We start from the raw sequence: 12,194 nt of genomic DNA on the forward strand, positions 1-12,194 counted from the left end.
CCACTGGTTTGGTTCCTCACTGACAGATAATTATTTTATCACATACCGTATACTAAGAAAGGAAACAAACATAGCTGCATTAACAACAACATTCAGTCACAAAGCAAGCGGTTTATGTTTGAGCTAAAATGAGGATGTGGAGAGAGGCAGGGGGGGACTGGTTTAGGCAGCGCACATCTTGTTGTCAGGGGTGACGGTCAGACAGTCCTCCTGTGTGCTCAGTGCTGCTCTCTGCTCGTCTCTACTTCCCCCTGCATGTGGACTCACCGTGAGGACAGATGTTTAGATCTAGTATGACAACTTCGGAGCACTACTACGCCTATTGTTTGTCCTGTGTGCTTATTCTGTGGCATATTATTCAAGCAGCTCGCCAAAATGTGGTGCTGCATGTAGTCTAGTGGTTAGAGCGTTGGGCCAGTAACCAAAAGGTTGCTAGATTGAATCCCCAAGCTGACAAGGTAAAAATCTGTCGTTCTGCACCTGTAGCTGGGCTCACAGGGCTGCTGCTGACAGCTTGGGGCCAAGGGGTGTCACAGAGTCCCGCCTCAGGCCGGAGAAGGGCTGGTCTGATCTGGGCGAGGGCACTGCCTCCCGCCCTGTCACCCATCATCTGCTCTACGCCCTCAGAGGAAAAGCCAGCCACACCCAACGCGTGCGCACACACACACTACTCACCCTGGAAATTGAAAAATACTCTTTAATGGGTGCTTAACATTAGATGTCTGTGCTAATACTGTGTACGATCATATATGGTTTATTTACAGTACATTAACCTGTATACAAACCTACGACTTTCCTCCCTTCCCCCTCTCACTACTCTTCTCTCTGTCTGTTTTAGCCTGGAGGCTGGAATGTGTGCTATGTCAATATCTGTTTGCCTCATGGATCACCCTTCTATCCATGACTTACAGTACAGTCAGTGCCTATAAACTAGTTTTGCATTATGATTCATATCCTGGTTGTCCAAGCCCATATACAGCAGCTTGAAGAGACACTGACTAAACAGACAGCATGCCTGCCTATGCAGTACAGACACAAAGTCACTATCCTGGAGTGTAGTCCTCTGTCCGTCCATATTCTCAGCCACTATACATGCTAGCTCTATAGTTTAAAATCTTTCATGTTGCCTGGACATCCTCCACACACTGCTGAAGCATGTCTTCAGAACCCCTTCCCTCCCCTTTACCATGGCTGGGGACCTTGTTTTCCCCCACCAGACCTCCACATATGGATCATTTGTTTTCTGTTAGTGTTTTCATTCAGCCATTCTCTCTTTCCCTCTTATGGTTTTTCTCTCTCTCCGCTGCAGTCAGATGCTCTGGGTGACAGCTGCCTGCCCCTATAGAAACATCTGTTCTGAAGCCATGCCCACATTGTTCCGTACCAACACAAACGGCCCCCTCGTCCACTGTCCCTCATGTCTCGCTACACACAGCCACACACTTGTTCACAACAGTCAGTCTTCTGACGAATTCACCCTCTATCTTTTCTTTCCTTCTTTCTTCACCCACATCTCTCTTTTTTTCTACTTTTTAAGTCTCTTCTCTCCCTCTTGTGTCTCTGTATCTCACATGGCTGCAGCTGGAATGAGGGCAGTGTTTGGTGTTTAGTATGCTGCCGGTGGCTCTGTCTTTCCTGTCGCGTGGAAGAAAGAGGACGGGGCTTCCAGAGAGCCGCTTTTTGGGTAACGTGGGTGACGGGGACTGTAAGAGGACTGTCTGTTTCCCAGGGACCCTCTTCTGGAATGTCATTGATAGAGCCCACCTTGCTCCATTCTTGCACAACCCTGACCCTCCCCAGCCTTCCATCTCAGTTAGCCTTCCCTATGGCTTCCCATGCCAACTCAGGGGGGGGGTTTCTGCATTAGACTGAAGGAGTAAAGGGAGGGAGGGACTGGCGTGGTAGATGGGTGAATGTGTTTCCTTTTTTGGTGTGTTGGGGGTTGGGCGAGATCAATAGGAGGTGAGGGGATGGCGTGGCATGGCTGAATGGGAAGGCCAAGGCCTGTTTTGTTCTATGAAAGGTCAGAGGGCAGTGGTGGGGGAGGGGCTAACGGAGCTCATGCATTAGAAACACACTCACAGTAAAGTTGTATTGAGGCTGAGAGACAGAGGAAGCACCCCTCTGGTACATCTCTACAGTGTTAGTGATGGCATACTACATCAATAACCATGGGGCCTAATGTTGCGTGAAACGTGAAAAGTAATCATGTGCAGTCTAGCGTTGTGTTGTGACTATCTAGCTATACCTCACTGAGTGTGTTTACATGTGCTATTGGGCTGTCAACCTGCTGAATGACTTGACCCATAGCCTCTCGTGTCTGGATCCAGGCTGATGCTTCTCCCCCATGTCCAGTCCCCAAGCTCCTGTCACCGTAGTAGCCCCTGGATTTGAACAACAGTCCATGTCTGTCTCCGTCACCCCCTCCCCCCACGTGTGCAGTGTGTCCGGCGTGACAGATCACCACTTGTAGCCGCCACTGTACTTGGCCCACACTGGCCCATTCACATCACATTAGCCCAGCCGCGACCACTTGCAGATGATGACAATAACGAAAAGAGCAGATTTGTGATGCCGTTCCTCCTCACCCCGCCTCCCCCGAATTCTCCCAAGACCCGTCTCCCAACATTWCCCACTTATTCAGTCCTCAGAGAAAGAGGGGCTGACACTTCTATTACACTGGGTTGCTACGAAAGAGAGGAGGAGGAGGGAGAGTGAGCATGAAAGGACACTCTTTGAATCTATTCTTCCCCCTGGAGAAAGAGGGAAGGAGGGTGTAAAAGGGTAGGGGATACTCATTGTCCTCTTTCATACAGAAAGTGAGTGAAATGGAMGAGTGAGAGAAGCAGGGGATGGGGCATGGAGGAGTAGCAGGGGGAGTTCTAGACAACACGCAAAACTGTTGGAGCAGCTGGGTTACGCAAACAGACATTCACCCTTTGGGCTGTAGTATTCTCTGTTGGCAAGGTTGCCACTCAGAAGACAGAAGAAGTAAAGTCTTCCTCTTATCTATGTTTGATGGAACATGCGGCCATCTTCTGGGTTTTCCCATTTATCATCATCCCATTCAACCCAAGCCAACCCACTGAACTAAGCCAGACCCACCCCACCCAACCAACCCAAGCCAAACCCACCCACCCAACCAACCCAAGCCAGACCCACCCCACCCAACCAACCCAAGCCAAACCCACCCACCCAACCAACCCAAGCCGGACCCAAGCCAGACCCAGCCAACCAACCCAAGCCAACGTTGTGCTGTGACCTGAAGAGGACAGACCAAAGTCTCCTTGACTGTGAAGACAGCGTCGCTTGGAGTGGGGGGGTTTACTGACCGTGGGAGAAAAGGGACAATAACAAATGGCTCTTCTTCTGCTTGACTGACCCTCTATCCTATTGTCTTCTTTTGGGGTCAAGATCCAGGACTCCTGCTGAGCCGCAGAGACAAAACAATCATCGTAATAATAGCCAGCCAGGGATTTAGTTATGAGAGATTTGTCAGGATTGATTTATGCAGAGTGGTTTTGAGCTTGTTGTTTTTTAGTCGTCATAAGTATATGGTGCATATGTGTTAAATCTGTGTGTGTGTGAGACCCACTTCACTCTATACACCTACAGGCATGAGAGAGTTGCTGGCCACTGTCGCTACACCAACTTATGTGTCAAGTTCAGAGTCAGAGGAATGAGAGAAACACACACTCATGTTGCTCACACACCCCTGCACACACACTGTCCAGTTCACCCCACATAGTCAAGCACATTTGATCCTACTTAAACCCTCTCAATCGCACAAGGACAGAAGTAGTTGAATCAGGCTCTCACACCATTATTTTTCTTTCCCTGTGAGAGAGACACACACACACACACACACACACACACTCTAGCATGCACATCCACACACTCTCTTATCCTACTCTGACATCCTGTCCACCAAAATCTTATCCATGCAGTCCTTTATAAGCACGAGCAAGCACACAATCTCCCTCTCACGGCCTGACATGCAAAAACACGCTGCGTTACCATAGCGATGCTGCCCACATGACGGAGGATCTCGGCAACTGTTGGTAAGGCTCTGGCTGACTACAAAGCATGGAGCCTCACTCCCACATCACAAACACCAATGTCTGCTCTGCACAGACCAACAGGCTGCCCACTGACTCTAGTCAGCATTTTAAACGCATTCAATGCCTGAGACTTAGTAAGGTTCATGGAACAGCCTCACTCATGTGTGATTCATAGGGTACAGTAAGCCTAGCTGAACTCAAATAAATCAAATCAAATTTTATTAGTCACATACACATGGTTAGCAGATGTTAATGCGAGTGTAGCGAAATGCTTGTGCTTCTAGTTCCGACAATGCAGTAATAACCAACAAGTAATCTAACCTAACAATTCCACAACTACTACCTTATACACACACACAAGTGTAAAGGGATAAAGAATATGTACATAAAGATATATGAATGAGTGGTGGTACAGAACGGCATAGGCAGATGCAGTAGGTGTAAGAGTACGGTATATACATATGAGATATACTGTAGGGTATGTAAACATAAAGTGGCATAGTTTAAAGTGTGGCTAGTGGTACATGTATTACATAAAGATGGCAAGATGCAGTAGATGATATAGAGTACAGTATATACATATGAGATGGTAATTGAGGGTATGTAAATCAATATATAAGTGCATTGTTTAAAGTGGCTAGTGGTACATTTTTACATAATTTCCATCAATTCCCATTTTTAAACTGGCTGGAGTTGAGTCAGTATGTTGGCAGCGCCGCTAAATGTTAGTGGTGCTGTTTAACAGTCTGATGGCCTTAGATAGAAGCTGTTTTTCAGTCTCTCGGTCCTGCTTTGATGCACCGTACTGACCTCGCCTTCGGATGATAAGCGGGTAACAGGCGGCTGGGTGGTTGTTGTTCCTTGATGATCTTAATGGCCTTCCTGTGACATCGGGTGGTGTAGGTGTCCTGGAGGCAGGTATTTTGCCCCGGGATGCCGTTCTGCCAGACCTCACTACCCTCGGAGAGCTTACGTTGTGGCGAGCAGTATGACTTGCCGTACCAGGCGGTGATACAGCCCGACAGGATGCTCCGATTGTGCATCTGTAGAAGTTTGTGAATGGCCGTTTGGGACAAGCCGATTCTTCAGCTCCTGAGTGTGAAGAGGCGCTGCTGCGCCAATAACTCCCTACATTCACTCAGCCTAACCCCCCCACAACAGACACACAGCATAGCACGGCCAAATTTTTATACACACACGACTTAGGCCTATCTAAAGAAGGAACAAAACGGTCACATTTAACCCATTTCCTTAGTGTGTTGAACCCTGTGTGTGACCCATGTCTGTCTGCTCCTCCCACCTCAACTAACCAAATGAGTCAACTCCCTCTGAGACAGACAGACAGACAGACAGACAGACAGACAGACAGACAGTGTGCCAACGCTTCACTCGCTGAATACTGGGAAGCCCAAGCACAATGAGTGCTGTCCGTGCTGACAACCATCAAGGTTAGACTGTTAAAAATGGTATGTGACTGACTTATCAAAATACCAAGGGTTGTTGTCAACAAAGAGGAGTATTCAAAACCAGTATAGGCATTTGAGATACGATTCTCACTGTGGGTTATGGGTTAGATGGCACTATTATAGGGATGGTTCTGTATGGGAATCAAGTGATCTTTTAATTGTGTCAGAGTGGAGAAGGCTTTCAGAGCAGTGGTGTTGATGCATGGCCTTGTTACGTTAGATTTAAGGCTGGTTGGGTTTGGCTCTTTATGATGGAGCGTGAACAGTCAGCCAAGTCCTCTCGCTCTAGCTCTCAACACAGGCCACTTGGTGTTACAGCAAAGCTCAATAACATTGTGGATTAAATCCTCAATGTTAAAAAAATATATATAAAAAATGTACCCTCCAACAATTAGGCTAAACAAAAGTCTGACTTTCTCTCCAGAATCAACTGTGAACTCAACTTACTCAAATCCCTCAGGAAGCAGTCTAGAGTGTATTGTCTCTTGTCTACACACAATAAGCCTCTTGTATGAAGGGACGGAAATTAAATGTGCTTCCTTCATTTTCTTTTTCTGTGTGAAGTGTCGTGACCCCAGTGGGTTGGGAAATGCACCATGTTTATACGCGCTATGAGCCGGACAGTCATGTCTGGTAAGTCTCCATCTACCCAAACTGTCTGTATGCACCTCTTTATGTCTGTGGGTACGTATTGTGCCTGTCTATATGTGGTGTGGTGGTCTGTCTGCACGTGTGTGTAAATGTACAACTTGTGCATGCGGTCAACAATTATTACAAGTATTGTCAACCTCTGTATGTCATCAGCACAATAATGTCTGTGTGTGGCTTTACCCAGTGTGGTGTGAGTGATCTGATATTCTGGTAGATATTCTATGCATGATTGTTTTGTCTTATTTCCCTGAATGTCTCCATGGTGGACATGTCTCTCTGTGGCACCGTTTTCCCACTGTTCTGTGGCAATGTTCATTATGGCACATTGTTATGGACCAAACACTACCCAGTAATGGATGACTTTGTACCAGTGTTGGGGAAGCTCCTCTGAAAATATTGATTACCAAGCTAGCAATTACTTCACACTGGAGGAAGTTAAACTACACTAAGTTAATTTCAAAAACTAGTTCACTACATCCAAACTACTTCTTGATAAATTCTATATAAATCTGAAATGTCATATACTCAAACAGATCACTCTGCAGTACGATTACAGAATGTGCATATTAAACACAAAAACGGTGTTTCAATTCGGGGAATTCGGGGAAGCGCTGATGCTAAAAAAGAAAGGAAATTCTTGTTTACTTCAGCCATATCATCTTTTCTATTTGCAAGAACAGTAGTGTGGAGTTCCAGTAGTTAGCTACACCGCTACATGGCAAAAAAAGTAATTAACTAAGTACTAAACACTACCAAGATTGGAATTTAGTTCAACTATCACCAACTTTTAAATGTAGTTAAGTTACTTGTTGAGCTACATGTAGTTCACTACTCCCCAACACTGCTTGGCACTGGGTAGACACTGGGTAGACACTGGGTAGGCACTGGGTAGACGCTGGGTAGGCGCTGGGTAGGCACTGGGTAGACGCTGGGTAGACGCTGGGTAGACGCTGGGTAGGCGCTGGGTAGGCACTGGGTAGACGCTGGGTAGGCGCTGGGTAGACGCTGGGTAGGCACTGGGTAGAGCTGGGTAGGCACTGGGTAGAGCTGGGTAGACGCTGGGTAGACACTGGGTAGAGCTGGTGCTGAGCAACTGCAGCCGTTCTTCCCAAACAAGAGATCAGAGTTCCTGTTTTCCCGGTCCCTAAAGAGAGGCTGGAATACCAGGCATGCATTATATGGACTGTTGCTGTTGGATCAGGGCACAAACATTCAAACTATGAGGTGAGATCTGATGACAGTGGCCTTACTGAGAGAACCAGGGCTTATCATTTAAAGATGTCTAAACTGAGAGGGGGTTTATATAGCATGCTGGATCCTCTAGACTCAACAGAACACGCTTTCTAGGTCAGTTCTTCTCTGTACCACCAAGACTCCCTCCTCTTGGCCTTGTCGAAGCATTAAACGTGACACCTTTTTATAGCCCCCTTATGTGGTTTTGCTATGATGTGGAGGTTGTGTTGCCCTGTATAACTGCCAGTTGTCGCTGGATAGATTAGGAAGGAAACCAAGCTTTTATATAAAGCGACCGACCGCCCTTCAGTCCGTCTCCTGCCCCTCTCATAGAACAGCTGAGAAGCCTGAGCTCTGGCAATGGCCCAGGGTTCAGATCGCTGTGTGTGTTCACACCATGAAATATTCAACAGTCAAGTATGTGTCTGTGCACACGCACACAGACGTAACCGCCAGGTATGTTAGGTCCACTTACCTGTCCCTCTGAGCAGAATGCACTGAGAAGGGACAGTGATGGCTGGGCAGAGGTAACCATGGGAGACCGATGGTGACAGACAGATGGATGGACAGAGGAGATACGTAGCACTGGAGATGGACTACACCAACATCTAAAAAGAACCCCCGCCCCCCTTGAAAGGGGTCCTCAATATGTTCAAGAAGAGGAGGATGCAGAAGGTAGAGAACAGGAGGTGGAGAGAAAGAGGGCTACTGTGGAATCAATGAGGGGGTGTGAGAGTGAATGACTGCAGGGGTTATTACCCTGCCTGAATGCCATTAGGATTGTCATGTCTTTGGTTTTGGTCTAAAGAAGACCTCTCTGTGTTGTTGCTGTACAACAATACCTCCTAGAGCCTAGTCTCTTAGGATTAACGGCTGGTATTGTCCCGGAAGGTTGTGTGTGGATACTGCCCTGCTCTGACCGCCTGCCTGTGTCTCTGACCGTCTAGCTAACTGTTGTTTGGAAGCGGTGGCTTCCATGGCAGATCCAGTTCCAGGTGCCTGTTGTTCCATACCGGCTGCCCGTGAAACTCGAGCCTGGTGTAGAGTGAAGAGGGGTGTGGAGTTACTGGAAGAGCAACGACATGACGTGGTCCGCTAATGACCTTTAGCATCCATTTAATGTACCAGTCGGGTGGTGAACTAAGGTTTTAGAATGTTGGAGATGGAATGAATGCATGTTGCAGACAGTCAGTGCAGACTGGATACAGGCCAGGGTTCTTGTCTATAAATACCMTATCCCCTGCTTTGTAATGATGGACTCRCAGCTCGTTGAGTTTCTCTGCTGTTGCCACGTTGTCAGCCTCGACTCAGTCCCTCTAAGGGGCCGGGCTGTACTGAGGGCTGAACAGACACATCTTGGTGTGTGATACACTCAATGCTGAAGTGATGCAGCGCTGATGTATTCTGATGAAGCTTTGCCCAGTTTAGCCCCAGTGTCTTCAGCCTCTAAGGGCCCCGCTGAGTGCGTACACACACACACACACACACACACACACCAGGTGGAGGCAGGGCTGTCCAGGCGTACTGTTAACAGTCAATTTACCTCAGCAGCCTATGCCAGGTGCTCACTCTCCCACTCACTCACCCAGGAACGGTGAGGGTGTCAGTTGTCCCTAAGCGATTGACCAGGACCAGTTTGGGTTTGTGTGGGTAAGGTCAGTCCCGGGAGGAGTAGTACTGATCCTAGGCCAATACTCTGAGGAGTAATGTTTTTCCCTGGAGCTGCAGTACTCTATCCAGCTCTGCATCCTCTGCTTCTGCTGAGGAATAACCTGTGAACAGACACGCTGTCCCCAATCACAGTGATTCACAACTGGGAAGGTTTTAAAAGCCCAGGAGATTTCATTTCTGTATCCTTTAAAGGTGTTGCAGGAGCTCATGACAGGCCGAGTAGTGGAGAATCTGATCTTGAACCTGGCTTGCACCCTTCCAAACTCTATCCAGTCTGTTATTGTCACAGTTTCTGTTGGCATGTGAGAGTGAGACATTGTAAGATAGAAGATAGGCCAACTCTCTGAGAAAGCGGTAGATTCTCCTACACTTGTTCAGGTAGAGGCCTTTAGCTTCTGAACATGAGGTTTTGATATTTGATCCCATTGAGTATTTTAAGGAGAATCGGGAATCACTCATCCACATACTTTTAGCCAAATTCCCATCCTCCCCCCATCTGGGCAAAACCATTTCTCACTGTCTTTGTTGTGAATGGAGATGGTTGTCACCAATTCATCTCATGGGGGTGACAACTAGAGGTCGACCGATTTATGATTTTTCAACGCCGATACCGATTATTGGAGGACAAAAAAAGCTGATACCGATTAATTGGCTGATTTATTTAAATAAAAAGTTTTATATATATATATATATCATACACACACACACATTTTTGTAATAATGACAATTGCAACAATACTGAATGAACAATGAACACTTTTATTTTAACTTAATATAATACATAAATACACACACACACAGCTCTGAAGTGACAATGATACTGAAGAGTCTGCTTAGGAGACAAATACTCTCAACTGTTTGAATAAAAATAGAGTAAGTTACCTGTGATGAATGTTGAAAACAAAAACTGTCATTTCTATATGCAGGAAATCCTATTTTAATAATGGGCATGGTAAGAATTGATGACCAAAGTGCGAGTCATAATTCACATGATATTTTTTAGATTCACTTAAAATAAGGTCTGTGTTTCGTGTAGGCTTACACCACCTTGCCAATTTTATAACTGTGTAGATATCCATAGGACAAGGTAACTCTGATCAATATTGGCTAAATATAAGCGAAGATCTTTTTTTTTGTAGAGTGGATTTATGAAAATATGTCGAAAAATTTTACCTTATCCTAGTGAGATTTACACGGGTATCAAAACGTCGAGGTGGTTTAAGCCTGCACGAAACACAGACCTTATTTGAAGTAGATCAAGACATTCTCTATGGAAGACATGAACGGTAAAATAACGAAGGAACCCCTTTCAAYTTCWGCCGCAYGTTATTACAGGAATTATAACGCGTRGACTATTTCTCTCTAAACCATATACCTTTGACTAATCCGGAAACTATCACCTCGAAAACAAAAKMTTTATTCCGTTCCGTATTTTATCTAACGGGTGGCATCCATGAGTCTAAATATTCCTGTTACATTGCACAACCTTCAATGTTGTCATAATTACGTAAAATTCTGGCAAATAGGTTCGCAAAGAGCCAGGCGGCCCAAACTGTTGCATATACCCTGACTCTGCGTGCAATGAACGCAAGAGAAATGACACAATTTCACCTGGTTAATATTGCCTGCTAACCTGGATTTCTTTTAGCTAAATATGCAGATTTAAAAATATATACTTGTGTATTGATTTTAAGGCATTGATGTTTATGGTTAAGTACATATTGGAGCAATGACAGTCATTGATTGATTGTTTTTTATAAGATAAGTTTAATGCTAGCTAGCAATTTACCTTAGCGTACTGCATTCGCGGCACAGCCAGGCTCCTCGTGGAGTGCAATGTAATCAGTGTTAGAGCATTGGATTAGTTAAAGATTGGATCCCCCGAGCTGACAAGGTTTAAAATCTGTCGTTCTGCCCCTGAGGCAGAACGTTCCTAGGCCGTCATTGAAAATAAGAATGTGTTCTTAACTGACTTGCCTAGTTAAATAAAGATTAAATAAAGGTGTAAAATAAAATTTAAAAAAATGGCAAATCGGCACCCAAAAATACCGATTTCCGATTGTTATGAAAACTTGAAATCGGCCCCGATTTACTCGGCCATTCCGATTAATTGGTCGACCTCTAGTGACAACCCTGTGTATATTACAACCCTTAGTCTATTTGGGACATATTTTCCTGACAACAGACAAATGACCTCCGTTAGCCTCTACCAAAGCCTTATGGGTGTAATATACACTGGTCGTGTGTGTGTGCACACAGTGAGTGATTAATGTTCTTTCCCTTTGGTGGTTGACAGCTCATCTGTGCTGCTACCTGTTTGTGTAGGAGTGGGTGTGTTGGTTTGCATTCATCAGCTGAATAATATGGAAAGTAGGTGAATATTGACATTGAGAGCGGGAGAGAGAGAGGTAAGAATGAAAAGAGGGACATATTTGTCTTTCGTCAATTACATGGCTATATGCTGGTTTAGAGATGAGTGAAGGTGGACCTAACGCCAGAGGGAGAGGAGGGATGTGTGTCTGGCTTGCCGTAGGGCCTGTGAAGGTGTGAGCCGTGTGATGGTAAGAGCTGTGTTTCCACCTGCTATTGAGTCAGTGCGCATTCAGCTCCACTGTGTGACGGCTGCTGCATCGTCATGCAGATCCTGACAGGAAGGACTGGATACGCGCAGGGGGACAGGGATTTACTAACTAACAGTTTAAATATGCTACACAATGTGAAGTAGAATCAGACACAGCTACCACTACTACAGTTTGCTCTGTCCTCTGCAGTGGTGTTAGTTGTGCTGTGTTTGTGTAAGTATCTTCTGCATGTTATGTACTGTAGTCAGGAGTGACATCATGGGGCTGAGGAAGTTGCTTTGACAGCGTCAAATCACCGTCAAGAAGGAAGAGCCATGCTGTATAAAGATTTTGTAGATGGTGTAGCCTATAAACCATACTTTGTTACTACAGTCAATCTAGATATATCTGATGTCTTCTTGAGATTCGTGTCCTCCCTATCTCCCTTTGAGGTACAGTCTTGACCACCACCCCTGGAGACAGACAGACACCATGTAACGTTGACTGTCGTGTTTTACTAACTATGTGTCTTTTTCCTCTTTGCTCATCTC

At 45.8% G+C, this 12,194-nt stretch overlaps 1 pseudogene; it reads left to right on the forward strand.

Moving 5' to 3' along the window:
• The window catches only part of LOC111964910 (rho GTPase-activating protein 33-like), a 40,605-nt pseudogene that overhangs the window by 3,769 nt on the left and 24,642 nt on the right, over positions 1 to 12,194 (forward strand).

This window comes from Salvelinus sp. IW2-2015, linkage group LG6.1, assembly GCF_002910315.2.
Source record: "Salvelinus sp. IW2-2015 linkage group LG6.1, ASM291031v2, whole genome shotgun sequence".
Classification (NCBI taxonomy): domain Eukaryota; kingdom Metazoa; phylum Chordata; class Actinopteri; order Salmoniformes; family Salmonidae; genus Salvelinus; species Salvelinus sp. IW2-2015.